This window comes from Silurus meridionalis, chromosome 11 (genome assembly GCF_014805685.1).
Source record: "Silurus meridionalis isolate SWU-2019-XX chromosome 11, ASM1480568v1, whole genome shotgun sequence".
Lineage (NCBI taxonomy): Eukaryota > Metazoa > Chordata > Actinopteri > Siluriformes > Siluridae > Silurus > Silurus meridionalis.
The window spans coordinates 19,327,407-19,343,239 of NC_060894.1; the positions used below are offsets into that span (position 1 = coordinate 19,327,407).

Genomic DNA, 15,833 nt, shown 5'->3' on the forward strand with positions numbered 1-15,833 from the left:
TTAATTATTAACTCTATAATAAAGCATGGAATTGAAAAATGACTGCAGTATTACAGGCTACAATGCAGTGTTTATAATCCTGCTAGCATTTTCGTATTTCTTTTACATAAAGTGTTTATATTTATATAGAGTTTATAAAGGACACAAGTGATTCTGATCGTAGCATCAGTAGTCTGCAGGGTCATTTAATCCAGAAATCAGTAGACACATTTGTTTTCTTAAACATCATTTTTTTTGAGCTGTTGATGTTGAAAATGGCCGATGGTGATTTCATGTGATGAAACTACATCATAAGTTATTGTTTTTACATCTACATTTACGGCATTTGGCAGATGCCCTTATCCAGAGCGACTTACATTTATCTCATTCATACAATTGAGCAGTCGAGGGACTTGCAAAGGGGCCCAGAAATGGCAGTTTGGTGTGGCTGGGATTTGAACTCACAACCTTCTAGTCCAATGTTCAACCACTAAGCTACCACCTTATTTTATTTCCTGGTTATTTTCCGCTGCAGAAATGATACACTATACGGACAAAGGTATTGGGAAAAAAAAAAAATATATATATATATATATATATATATATATATATATATATATATATATATATATATATATATATATATATGTATGTATATGTGGTTCTTTTGCAAAACTACTAACACATAGTTTGAGGCACACATTTGTATCGGATGCCTCTGGATGTTATAACATGAAATTTTCCCTTCATTTGAACTTGGACACCAAAAGTTGTTTTAACATAACAATGCTCTTGTGCTCAAAATCAGCTCTATGAAGATATGTTCTACATGGTTTGGAGAGGAAGATCTTTATTAGACTGCTATAGAGCTCTGACCTCAACCCCACACCTCCTTCCCACTGCTCCTTCTATAGAGGACCATTCAGTTTCTACAGGCATTGATAGATATTTGTTCTTCCATATCACCTTAAGTAGGGGAAGAAACTGTACCTTTGAAGGTTATATTGGTGAGCGATGGGGGTAACAGATTTGACATTAAATGTGACCGAAGTTGTTTTGAAATATTGAAGAATTTTTATTGTTAAAATATTGAATTATTGTAAATTATGTTCATATATTGATATATATGTGTGTGTTTGTGAACATTATGTTCTGCAGTGTGGCAGACTTTGGTTATGTGGTGTTGTAGGAAATCAATTTCTTAGTAATTGTGAATTTTTACATTGTTTTTATTAAATATATATGTTTTTTTTCCCAAATTTCTACCATTCTTTATTTCTGGTATATTAATATAGTGTTCAGGATCCTAGGAGTTGTGATAGTTCTTTAGGGATTCGTTCCAGAGGTGTTTAACAGCTGTGTATTCCCATTAGGCAAACATGCAATCATATGGTTTATTTTGTGTACAGTTTGTACACATGTTGCATATGTCTGTGCACGTGTTGTACTCTTTAAATATTATTTGCCCGTCATAAGTGGGATAGTTTTTTTTATTGTATCAGGTGTAGACAGATGTTATTACTTATGTAGGACATGCTCTGTAAAATCACCGGGTGTGATTGCATAGTATTTTAATTATAGGGTCGGTTTTGGATTTGGATATGGATAGGATTTGATGATATATTGAAAAATTTGGATACTAATGGGTTGAGGTCAAATCTATATTTTTACTTTGATTGATTTTAAAGCATATGATGGATCAGGGCTGTAGGAATTCAAGGCAAATTCAAGAAGAAAGGTCAGCATCTTAGTAGAGATTGGGAAATCAATTGTGTTGGAAAATATAACAAATCCATGAATACTTATCTGTCCAGGCTGAGGGTAGGTTTGATTTAGAAAGAGAAATATAGCTGTCTAGCTCACCATCTGACTCATTTATATGCTTTATGGTGTTCTGAAAAAAGTCTGTAGAGTGAAATGATACACATTTTGAATTCACTTTTAAGTTGTTTGAATGTAGGACTTCAGTCTGTAGAATCTGTCAATGAAAATGATTAAAATGATAAATCTGTCCTTATTATTATTTGTCTTAATTATACATTTAGCAGACATGTTTATCTTAAGCAACATATACCGTATTTTTCGGACTATAAGCCGCTACTTTTTCCCCACGCTTTGAACCCTGCGACTTAAACAACAAACCGGCTAATTTATGGATTTTTCCTGGGTTTTTCCCGGTTTCACAAGATTCAAGCCAAAAAACTGAGCCCCATAACATTAGACCAATGAAATTGCCGAACGGGTAAAAATTAACCATTAAAATTCTTTATATAAAATCGGGTGCGCTCCCACTGAATTGGGCCGCACCACAACAGGTTCCTCTGACGTGTGACCTGCCGCTTACTTGGACTGTGTTTAGGAAATGCGAATCATTCACATGAAAACAACCGGGCATGAAAAAACGCACTTCGCCTGTGTTCTGAGCTGCACAGCATCAGGAGAAAAGCTTCACCGATGGTGATTTTTAAACGCACAACGATGCCAAAAGAAAAAATCTCGAGAGAAATAGTTGTGAAAGGAAGGAGGAAGACAGTGAACAATGACTTTCTTGGTCGGCTACTGTTTAGATACAAGCCGTTGTAGCGTGTTGAGTCTGGGTGAAGGGAGAGCTCGCTAACTCCAGTTGCAACAGAAATCATATAAGCACAGACAGGTTTCCAAAACTCGTGCTTTTTTGTTTTTCTTGGCAACAGCATTACGGGTTAGTCAAAGAAACTTAGAAATAAGCTTAAGAAAATAATAAGGACATAATCCTCTGTCTTGCACACATGCAGTAATACCGGAAAAAATGTGGCGGCAGGCTAATCCCAAAATGCCGCTCTGCTGGGATTTGAACTCATAACCTTTGGATGGTACAGGCAATGCCTTTTCCACTAAGCTACCATGTTTTACTTAAAATTTTTGTAGAATGTATTTCTAGTAGAGTGCACTCTTATTTTGTAATACAACTTTATATAACTTTATACTGTAAGTCATTACCAAGTTTTTTTGTAAATGCAGTTTGTTTCACCAATAGAAGAAGAATTTCTTCTGTTTTGTGACTTTGCCCTTGGCTGCCTGTGTAATTCTTGTGCACACACCCTCTAACCTACACTGCTCAAATGACTCCCCGGAGACTTCCCAAAGACACAAAGCCGTGCTCCTGTGTGTTTTCCGTGAGCAAGAAAGCAAAACAACACTGAAAACGTGGTAATGATGGAGGACTGTCAGACCTTAAGCATTAAGTGTCCTCAAGGGTCGAGCTGAGTGAGTCTCTGTCTCTTCTGCTCTCTGTCTCGCTGTCTGTGCAGAATAGCACGATTTGTCTTCTGAATGTTGCTTCTAACAAAGCTTTTACCTCCATTACACAGTGACCTATCAGTCAAACCGGTATCAGTGCTTGTGTTCTTGTTTGCTAATGTCACACTAAATAATATACTTCTGTGTATAAAAAATGGATGAGCAAAATATTAAACTTTTAATGGTCCTGAACTACAAATCAGTGGTCAGGAAATTGACAAGAATAAAAAAATAGTGTAGATCTCTGACTTCTCTATCAATTCTGGTTCTATTTATGAGCTTGTTATCAGACCCTTGATGGACTGGACCAGGTAATCATCATTCAAAAAAGAAAATTGTGCACCAGGATACAATATGTGTTTATTTCCTGATTATTGTTATGTACCATGCACCATTTTAATCATTGTGACTATATTACATTTATGGACAGGAAAACTTTAGGGTTGTTTTTACATTTCTTTAATTCTTGATCATTTTCTTAACTATAATTTCTTGTTGAAACCAGTAAAAGTCTTGTTATTTGCCATACTTTTTGGTTGTTTTTGCTCAGTAGTTTGAAAATATTTTATTCCAGACTTTTAGGAATTATGATATGATATGATGTATAATAGTAATTTAATAAGGGCGTGTGCCAAATGCCATAATCGTAAATGTAAATCACAGGACCTACTTACATTTTATCACTATATAAATATAAATGAAAGCTGTCTAAATGAATGCATTAAACACAAATTCATTTTGATTATTCATTTTAATTCTAATAAAATCAAATTTTATTCATGTGTGATTAATGCAGCTTACATTTTTGTTTGACAATTTTTTTTAAATATATATTTTTTTCAAAATAGAAATAAATGAATATAAAAGAAAAAAAACTTAAAAACTGTTTTTAATCATGAAAGATTTGTTTTACTGATCCAGCAAGTCTCAAATCAAGCATTTAAAATCGTTCGGTGCAAAAAGTTCATACAACAAAAAATTCCATTTGGTGTCCTGATAATTTACGTAATTTAAAACACCATAAATACTTTAAAACATTCAAAAGACTATTTTGTCTTCATGCTCTATGTTCAGTTTAGTTTCACTAATAATAAACATACATTTTCATAAAGCCTCCATAGTTGTCCATGCCCATTTTGATTAGAGTAATAAAAACTTGAAAAGTATTAATTTAAGGTGCACTTTGCACAGATACAAAAGTGCGATTAATTTGCGATTAAATATTTGAATCGATTGACAACCATAATTAAAACTAAATGTATAAATGAATGCTTTTACTTAATGCTAATAGAGAAGTAATCAAGCGCACACCTTGACAATCTTATATATGACTTTCTTTCTTTCGGCTTCTCCCGTTAGGGGTCGCCACAGCGGATCCTCTGCACGTTTGATTTGGCACATGTTTTTACGCTGGATGCCCTTCCTAACGCAACCCTCCCCAATTTATCCGGGCTTGGGACCGGCACTGAGAGTGGCTGGGGATGGTTCCCTGACCGGGAATCGAACCCGGGTCACAGCGGTGGGAGCGCTGCATCTTAACCACTAGACCACCAGGGGATCTACAATCTCATATATGACTAACCATCAATAATATGATAAATAGATAAACTCAGTTTGGTGATCAATCCCATGACTTTCACTATTGAGAAAAATTACACTTTTCCAGCACCATATTTGGTTCTACATTTGAAACAGTTGATTCACACTGATTTGACAGATAATAATCATAGCATAATCAAAAGCCTAATCAAAGCCTTATTCTAAACATACTGAAGAACTAACTTGTTTCATGGATGTTCTACAATATTACATGTGAATTTATCCTGTTAAAAGTGTACAACAAAAAACTTTACAAACATACACACTTTTGTATCTAGAGTCTTCAGGAATTATTAATATATAATTGTGAATTATCATTTTCGCTGATGAGCAGCAGATGTGTGTTAGAAAGTGTTGAAAGTCACTTTGAATACAAACTTTTGGCAAAAATAAATAATGAACCAGTGTGAGATTCTAATGAACCAGTGACCCTTAAACAAACAAAAATACCACTTGTTTTTCCCATGAATCTCTATTCCCACGGTTTGTCTGGTTAAACTTTTGTGCCTGTTCTTTCACTGGAGATCGTGATTAGGTAACATTTGAATCGATCGCAAGGAGAGAGACTTGAACCCAGTGAAGGGCAGATAAATTTCACCTGTTCAAGGGCTGCTGGATCAATTCCACCCCCTGCTTCTCTAAAGGACATTTCCATCAATTACAATTTTTCGAAAATCGGCTACATGTTCTCGCCGGATTGGGAACTTATTAAAGAAATAGATTTCGAAACTTTTCTCTATAAAGCCAAAATGACACCTTAATTCGCTTCAATCATGAAATGATATAATCGTGACAAATTAGTTTTATAATAATGTGATTTGCTGCCAATTGATTCTTTTAATTTACACCGAATATGCTTTGTGATTAGGCATGCTTTGTGACTATTTGATTACAGATTGCTAGGATTCCTAAGTATTTGATTAGCTGCGTTTATGAAAAGAAATGCTTCATTTGGATTCAGCAGATATACTACAGGATATAGAGTTTCATTGTCAAGCTTTGTGATTAATTAACTGCATCTTAATTTGTAATTAACTGTGCAGCCCTGGCGGCAAAATCCTTTTTAAAGGCTAAATAAAGTATTCCATGTGACGGGTACAATCCCTTTAGGTTTATCTATAACCATGAGGGGTAAATCTCACCACGGACATTTGTTCCCACAACTGGTTGTAAAATGAGTCTAACTGGGCTGATATGCTAAGCAAGCAATATTACAAGAAGCATCTACCTTGACAAAGGTGCCCTTACAAGAACTTGAGGCTCTGTCACAGTTAAACCAATTAGGTTTGATTGCTCTAAAGTCCAGCGAAACAGAAAATCATTTACTATTAATGTGAAAAAAACAACAACAATGCATTTATTACATTTTAAACATTCCTGGGAGTTCATTTCTTCCTCCTAATATTGAATAGTGTTGCTTGGGGTGGTGGTTTTTGTAATTTCTAATTTCTAATTTCTATTTGAAAGGCATAACAGGACATAAGGACCTACTGTTAAAGTAACACCATGCACCACAGGAGACGTGGAAAATAAAATGACAGCCCATTTCTGGAGCATTCTGATCAAGCTGTATATACAATAGCAGCAGTTCTTTAAAAACCGTCTACAAAATCCCACAATTTACCCAAATTTGTGTCAAAATGATATAATCAGGTTGTACTTATGCACAAAGTATGCAAATTCATCCATCCTGTTTTTCTGTAATACAATCCTGTGCTGAAGGAACAGAAAAAAATATTAATAAACTGTATATAGCAACATGGTCTGCTCCAAACTGTCCTGTTTGGCATTCATTGAACACACAACACACACAATAAGGCAGACCTCCGTGCAGCTCCGAATAGGATGATTACAAAAATTGCTTGATTTAATTAATGTCAAGGATTCATTAGGCCTTTGTAATACGAGTGTTACTACAAGTAACTCCAGACAAAGCTTCGGATTATTCCATGCTCCCTTTGTACCTGTTCCGCACTACTAACTAACACACGATTCGTTCATTAATCCGATGAGGGTCTTTGTGTCGAAGTGGTTGCATATGGGTGCGAATCGCTGTAACGTATTCAATGGGATAAAGAGTAAGAGCATGTCCACAGGTGAAGCAGACACTTCAGAGTCATTAACACAAACATGGTTGCGAGCGGAATACATCTGCTGCTCTCTCGCAAACCCTCAGCCGGGTTCAGCTTTTGTTTCTGAACACAATTATTTTTTTGCTAAATGCCCGAAGCTACCAGAGTCTCCCACCACCTGCAAAATGTTATAACATACGGCCAGTAAAATGCATCTAATGCATTGAACAACGCAGTGCCAACAATTACCAGTCGTTTTTACTTAGAAATGGTGAAGAGGCAATTAATTTTCTGCTGCAATCCAAACCGAAAGGCCATTAAAGCAACTTTTCGGACAATAGCTAATTTGTGTACATAATCTGTTAGCCATACAGCTATTTGCCTAGATAGCGTAGCTGCTCAGACAAATGCTGGGACGATAATAGTATGGAAAGTGAAGATAAGTGGAACCATCTCTAAATATTGATCCATCTGCAGCTTAGCGCTCTCTCCCATATATATTACTGAGGAAGTAACCTGCAGCTTTAGACATTTTATATGCATCTAATTATTCGAATGGAAACTATGGTGTGAATCTTTTCTGTGTGCAAGAATTCTGTACATGCATCTCTATCTACATAATAAAGACATCATTTTATTCACATATAGACTTACAAATGTGTAAGCAAATAAAGCTGTGACATTTTGTGTTGGTGTATAATATGTAACATGTGCCGAACACGCCTGTGAGAATGTGTTGCTGATTATCATTGCGACAGCATCATGGGTACTCTCGCGATACATATTTATCATTCCAGCGGTCTTTCAGCCTCGCACAAAGCATTCTGCCGTCTCACTCTTCCCCTGACATTCCTTATTAGGCCACTGTGTTTCTAGCCTCAAAATTATCCACCTGCTGCACGTACTCTCACACAGCCGCACACAGAAAATCAATACTGATCCCAGTATAAAAAGTGACCTTGATACGTTCAAAAGTGAGCTGAAAGTTCCCAAAGGCGCAAGTGTGTATGACATGGATATGGAAGCTAAAAGAAATGACATATACAAGTGTGAAAAAAGGCTGACATACAGTAGACGACAACTGGAGAAAGATACTGAGAATCTGATATCAGCAATCTCACTTTAAACCAGGTTCTACTTTGGTAAATGAAACGTAAATATGCAAAGTGTTAACGTTTTATACACGCTAGATGCTAATTGTATTTACGTTGTGATTAAGCTCTGTGTAAATAAACCTGAGATGGATTTGTCACATTTTTCACAACGATGTGTGTTGCATTTAAGCAAATTTACGGATATTGATTCACTGTAGAAACAGTAATTACACTCGAACTACACTATAGATACACAGGTGCACAGATTCACTACATGGACAAAATGTTTCGTATGTGCTTTCTGAACATCCCATTCTGCATTTAGTACCCCATTTTCTGTTACAATAACCTCCACTCTTCTGGGAAGATGTTCAACTAGATTTTGCAGTGTGCTTCTGGAGATTTGTGTTCATTCAGCCATTAGTAAAGGGTTAATTAGGGTTGAGGTCAGAGCTCTATAGCAGACCATTTAGGATCTTCCACTCCAACCCATGTAAAGCATATCTCCAATGAACTGGCTTTGTGTACAAAGGCATTTTCATGCTAGAACAGATTTGGGTCTCTGTGTTTAAGTGAAGGGAAATTTACTCCCTCTATGGCACTGCAAGCTCATTGATAAAATACTGGGAAAACATTGTTCTGTCCACCAGTTTAAAATGGCACTACAGAGGGTATCTAAATTACAGAGCACCTGGTTGTGCCACCAGCTGTACCAACCATCCATAAAACCATTGGGCAACAACTACGAATGTGCTTGAGGGTTCCTCGAGGAATTCAGATTAGATTGGCATAGGAGAACATTTTGCCTGGATCAAGATCTTGATGCAATATGGTTCGGCCAAACATCGGCTTACTTGCTTGCTTCAATTACAATCTTGTCCTGACACTTTGCTTTCTCCTCTGCCTTGCTCATTAGGTCCTCTCTACTTTGACAAACATTCTGAAATAATGCTTACCTGTTATGCTAGTTCTTTCATATTGAGGAGTTGTAAAGGTTTCTAAACTACCAGAACTCAGAGGTCCTATCTTGACTCTGGACCTGCTATTGCTCTCCATTTCCTGCTGTTCTCACCTGCCAATCGTTCCCCATAGACTTTAATAATAATAATAATAATTATTATTATAATACATTTATGGGTTCCCTGGTGGTCTAGTGGTTAGGATGCGGCGCTCTCACCGCTGCGGCCCGGGTTCGATCCCCGGTCAGGGAACCAACCCCAGCCATCAGGGTTGCACAAGCCTTAGTGCTGATCCCAAGCCCGAATAAATAGGGAGGATTGCGTTAGGAAGGGCATCCAGCGTAAAAACATGTGCCAAATCAAACATGCGGATGATCCACTGTAGCGACCCCTAATGGGAGAAACCGAAAGAATATTATTATTATTATAATAAAATTGATTTATAGAACCTCAAATGAAGTGTTTCCATTGTGGTTTAGCCATCTCTTTTGCTACACTTTTAAAAATAAAGGTACCAGGAAAGTATTTTTTTGCCACAATGCCATTGAAGAACCATTTTAGATTTCCCAAAGAACCTTTCAGTAAATGGTTCTTGAAAAAAACTCTTGTTCCAAAGTGTCATAAAAAAATGTATGGAACTACATTCACATTTTGTAGAACCACTCATGAAAAGGTTGTTTGAGGCCTCAACTGATTGCTCCAAGAGGTTAAACCTTACATTTATTATATTAAGAATTGTCATTAATACAAAAGAATACGAATGAAATTCGAGAATAAAAAGGTTTGACAATGTACATTATTAAGAAAATGCGTGTTGCCTTATGTTTTACCAAGTTCTGTTTGCAGGTTAAGGACCATGGAGATATCAATATTCCCATCATTCTCTAACCTGTCTTTTCCATTAATTCTAATGGTAACACAGACACTGAATAAAAGCTTCAAATTTTTCACATTTAACTTTAATTTTATTTTTTTAACTTTAACATTTTTTTTTATTTTATAGAATACAGTTTGCAAATTTTATATTGCACTACTGTAACCTAATTAACCGCATACTGGACCTCAGTGGATTCTGCTTTAACAATTCTTATACATTATCATTGAATTCTGAAATCAGATTGGTCAGAAAGTTGATGTTCTTTTTCTCAATAGTCTGTAACAGCATATCTCATATAGTAATGTAACTCAGATAGTGAAGTAACTCTGTGAATGTAAGGTAAGTCACAGGTTTATAGGATTGTCCTTCGAATTTAGTACATAATGTTAGAGGAAATAATTCAACTCTTCTTGTTTGACCGCATTACACTACCTGATATTGATTATTTTTCTAAGTACACTAAAAAAAAAAACAGTTTTATTTCTTACCTCCCAGTTCATGAATTTCAATGTGAAATAGCAAAAGAATGGACTGTATCCATTGAATTTTCCTGTAGCATGGAACAGCCACCCAATTTGAATGCAACTTTTGTTTCATAGGTTTGCAAAATATTCTTAGAAAGTATATACCTCTACAGACAGAATGTATAAAGAATAAGTCAAAGCCCATTTTTTCCCCCCTCTTGCTCTAGGGAGAACATCGAGGCTTCACCGAATATATTAGCTTAGTGAATTTACTTTTCAATCGTGAGCTCTCTCGGCACACACGGTTTTCCCTTCTCGTTTTCGAAGTCGATGGAAAAAAGAAGCGGTCTTAAGGAGACTTTACAAAGAGTCGAGAAGGCCATTAGCTTTGCAGTTCAGGACGAAAAGAGTGGGAATCACTTTCATATGCTATCCCTGCCTCTCTCTCTCTCTCCCTCAGCCCATCTCTCACTCTCATCTCCAAACTCAAGGCAGTTCTAACCTTGGTAAAGACAGTGAAAAGTAGATATGTCTTGTCTCAACATTCCCTTGCTTTGTTTATGTCCTTCGTTTTGGTCTTTATTTATCAGTCTGCATTTTAAACAGAAGTAGGTGCTCTCTTTGATGAATAAGTTTGCACCCTGTGTGTATACACATAGCATAATAGTCTCCTTTGAGAAATGGAGGCAGGTTTTGTGAGGAGGTAATTCTTAATTAAAGTGTGTTTGTTTGCACCTGTTGAGCAGCCGGAAGGGACGATTCAGTAAATAAACTTCATTACCCATACAAGCATGAGCGAAACCCTAATCAGCTTCTTATCCATGATTATCCAAGTATCCAAGCCTCTCCTGTTAGTTGGTGGAAAGCCAAACCCAAAAGGTAATTTATTTCTCCACTGGAAACCTGCTTAATAACAAAATTCTCACAGATTCTTTTCCTCCCCCTGGGTGTACAGGCCAATCTATTTAAAAAACAAGTTTCGTTCTTTCATACTTGCATTCTTTCACTTGTACCCCGCACTGTTTTTTTTTTTTTTTATTGTGGTTGTTTGTTTCTGGCCTTCTCCTTTGCTTTCATTTCCCTTGCTCATGTATTTTGGTTCACAATGTCAGACACTCACTCACAGGTGGGGTCCAAGCAGCGGTTTGAAAACTGTAACCAAAGTGATTTCCATGGAAATTATTTTGGGGCAAGGTTTACTTTTCCCCCCTGGTGACTTTTCCAGGTTCCAGAAGAAAATGGATTCCAGCAGATAGGGTGAAACAAAAACCGAAGGGATGATTGCTGAGCAGAAACGCTGTTAGATACCATGTGATTGTGTTGCCCTTATTTATTTATTTGTTTATTTATTTATTTATTTATAGTCAATAACCCCAAGCATCTTCTGTATAATAGCCAATCCATTTAAATAGCCTTATCTTGGCTCCCTTTTGTAGATGCTCACTGGTTCGTCTCAATCGTGCACAAGCACAAGAAAGAGAGAGATGAAAAAGCAAGAGATGAGAAGGGTCATTGGGCATTACCATATAAATGACCATATCTCATACCAATAAATGAGAGATCAACACTAGAATGAGCATGTGTCTGTACATGAATTTTAAAAGAGAAATACATCTTCTGACAGCTTGTACAAATATCGTTCGAAAAGGTGTGACAGTTATAAATGATCTCGATGAGCATTAACTGTAATTACGAAAGAGGGAAATGGGACCTGAAAGGCAAATCTTTTAGTATTTTAATGCTAAGGAATTGTAAAGACACTTCCAACCATCTTATTATTTATTTGAATTATTGCTATTTGTTTAGTGAAATATGAACAAAGCAAAAACGCAACAGCAAATCACAAAAACAACACTCCAAAATACGTAGCGGAAAATTCCACATTCTGAACCATGCTAGCAATACTATAAACAGGACTACACATCTCATATTAATTGTATGATTGTAAATGCTATGTAATCCTAATGGATATTAATATTGCATGCTGTAAAAAAGCATATGGTTCTGTGTGTGTTAGATGGTACTATTCAGAAAATTGTCAGTCGCTGTTTCAGCAGGCGTCTCGGTGAGTATGATGACTAGCAGAAAGAACTTGTTGGAAACACAAATTACACAGTGGTGTCTCTTTGGTTTTCGTCTATGCTGCCAAGTCTACCCCATCCATCAAGCTGTGAGGGTTCTACAGGTGCCTATGAGCTATGAGTAACTCGATGCTACCAGTTACTTCTGAAGATCACTAATATCTGAAATATTTTTTTGATCACATACATCATTGCACAGTTCAGATTTTTTGCTCATATCAGATAAATTTTTTTTAAGTTGGAGTCCAATTGGATGGTTCCAAATCAACAGCCAATAAATCCAAGAAATTACTGCCTCAACTCAACTTAGAATGGATTTGGACTGTAATTAATATCAACAGTCTACTACAATGTCTCAGGACAACATGTCATTTAATCACCTATCACTGCACACCATAACAATGATGGAACTGTCATGAATGAACATTTGGTGCCACTCAGATGAAGGCAGGTTCTCTTTTTAATCTGGTTCCTCTCAAGGTTTTCCTTCTTATCCAATCAAATTTTTTCTTGCCACAGCCGGTCGCCACTGGCTCATCAGGAACAGGGACAAACGTATACATTCTTTTATAACCACTTTATCTCTGTAAAGCTGCTTTGAGACATTGTCCATCATGAAAAGCACTATGCAAATAAAAAAATAATTGAACTAAATATATATCTGGCTCATATCTATTTTAAAATGTAAGCACACCTGTCACCTGAAATTAGTTTTCTGGCGACACCGCCAAATTAGTTCCCGAATTCTTTTACTGAGTAGAGTTTCTCCAATTTCTATCCTACAATGTTTTTCTACATTGTTCGATCACATGAATTCTGATCTGACCGTTCTCATTCATGTTGCCAGGTCACATCAGAAATCCACCTGATCTAGGACTGCATATAACTTAAAATTCAAACTTGTGTGATTATTATGCCAGGAAATCAAATCGGACACTTTAATAAACTAACTCGAGGATACCCGGCTATTGACTCAAATTTGACATTGAATATGATTAAATATGAACATGCATAAAAATTCAATTCAAGCAGCTCTAAAAGATGTTCAGTACAAGATTTCAAGAATAACAAAATAATTACAAGGACAAGACAATAACAAAATGGCAAAGATTGGTGAAAAGTAGATCATTAACAAGTGTTAAAGCATTCTAGCTAACCTAGCCATTAACCAGTATTAAAGCATTTCTAGCTAACTTAGCCATTAAGCAGTATTAAAGCATTTCTAGCTAACCTAGCCATTAACCAGTATCAAAGCATTTCTAGCTAACCTAGCCATTAACCAGTATCAAAGCATTTCTAGCTAACCTAGCCATTAACCAGTATTAAAGCAGTTCTAACTAACCTAGCCATTAACCAGTATTAAAGCATTTCTAGCTAACTTAGCCATTAAGCAGTATTAAAGCAGTTATACCTAACATAGACATTAACCAGTGTTAAAGCAGTTCTAACTAACCTAGCCATTAACCAGTATTAAAGCATTTCTAGCTAACTTAGCCATTAAGCAGTATTAAAGCATTTCTAGCTAACCTAGCCATTAACCAGTATCAAAGCATTTCTAGCTAACCTAGCCATTAACCAGTATTAAAGCAGTTCTAACTAACCTAGCCATTAACCAGTATCAAAGCATTTCTAGCTAACCTAGCCATTAACCAGTATTAAAGCAGTTCTAACTAACCTAGCCATTAACCAGTATTAAAGCATTTCTAGCTAACCCAGCCATTAACCAGTATCAAAGCATTTCTAGCTAATCTAGCCATTAACCAGTATTAAAGCCGTTTTAATTATCCTAGCCATTAACCAGTATTAAAGCATTTCTAGCTAACCCAGCCATTAACCAGTATTAAAGCAGTTTTAATGATCCTAGCCATTAACCAGTATTAAAGCATTTCTAGCTGACCTAGCCATTAACCAGTATTAAAGCAGTTCTAGCTAACCTAGCCATTAACCAGTATTAAAGCAGTTCTAGCTAACCTAGCCATTAACCAGTATTAAAGCAGTTATACCTAACATAGACATTAACCAGTGTTAAAGCAGTTTTAGCTAACCTAGCCATCAACCATTAATAAGTTCCATCATCAACTGCTAGTTCAGGATATGGGCCATCCATTTATCTAACTGCCAGTGAAGTATTGGATAGACAGATAGAAACAAAGCGAGAGGGGACGGAGAAAGGACAGTGTGTAGAGAATGCAGAGATAGCAGGGTTAGGGTGAGTTTGAATGTTCTAGACACTGCCAGTTGTTTTTTTTCTCATGCTCCAGGATCCACCTGCTGAAGGGATTTCCTTGAAAGCCTTCCGAAAGTGAGAAGCAGAGTTTAGTTATGCACCAAGGATTTTGATTAATTCCTCCCTAAGACCTTCAGGCTTATTGAAATGAACATGCTAAATCGGCTTTCAACTGAAGGAGGCTCCGGGCGCAGAGAGAATAGAAAGAAACTCCGAGTTCTGATAAGAAGCAAGCACTGAGCTGATAAATAAGTAATCAAAGTGTTTCATAATAGCACAGACATTTAACCCTGCGCTCTCTCACATACTCTCAGCTCTCCTGAGGCTGGCACTCGAGTGTTGCTGATGGCTCGTTAAGTCTTTCAGAAAAACTGCACTTATTCTGTAGTTTTTGTATGTATATATATATATATATATATATATATATATATATATATATATATATATATATATATACACACACACAATGTTCATGTATCATGTATACACCTCAACATCTTTCCCAAAAGAAGAAACTCAGGCTCTTACTAAAGCATCTCATATTATGAATGTGAATGTGACGCTATGATTGCAATAAATATTACACAGCATTAATGTCAGGAACCCAGGTGAAGGCAAATTATTCATCCTCAATGGTTGCCAAGGTGTTTTTCGATAATTGTGGATTCATAGCTTCTTACTGGTATACTACAATACTTCTCTGAAAGGATAATCAAGGTTTCTCCAGAGGGACAATGCAAACAGCACTTAATACTTCCAGATTCATCCAGAAATTCTCTTATTGTGATCACGAGAAATCTGATTAGCTTATGAAGAATTTGATGTAAAACATTTGTTGCTGCCAAGAACAACATTAACTTTAAAATTAATTAATTAATTTGTTTTCTGAAAATGATCAAATATTAGGGTCATTATTTTAAAATAGCATGGTCTAATGATACAGCTATTAATTATAGTTATACATATGTTTTTCTTTGTGAAATTCCTACTGACAAAACACAATCAGTGCTGAAGCTGAAATTATTTATGTCCAAACCTACGATTCCACATACTTTGCTTCACCATTCATCCATTCCACTCCTCTGTATATTCCTGTCTAGACATTGCACCATTCCTATTCTTCTGCCTATATACTAACCTCACCTGTCTCTCATTCTTTCTGTAAATACTGATGCATTTTTTGTTTTTCCTAATGGGAGCTA

General features: G+C 36.2%; 1 long non-coding RNA gene and 2 other non-coding genes across 3 annotated transcripts in view; 1 reads left to right on the forward strand and 2 right to left on the reverse strand.

Moving 5' to 3' along the window:
- Window positions 1-15,833, reverse strand: part of LOC124393372 — a 54,167-nt gene that overhangs the window by 24,746 nt on the left and 13,588 nt on the right. The gene's annotated exons all lie outside the window — the stretch shown is intronic.
- On the reverse strand, window positions 4,744-4,816 carry trnag-ccc. The gene has a single exon. It is a non-coding gene; the product is annotated as a tRNA-Gly (tRNA).
- trnae-cuc lies at window positions 9,163-9,234 on the forward strand. Its single transcript has one exon. It is a non-coding gene; the product is annotated as a tRNA-Glu (tRNA).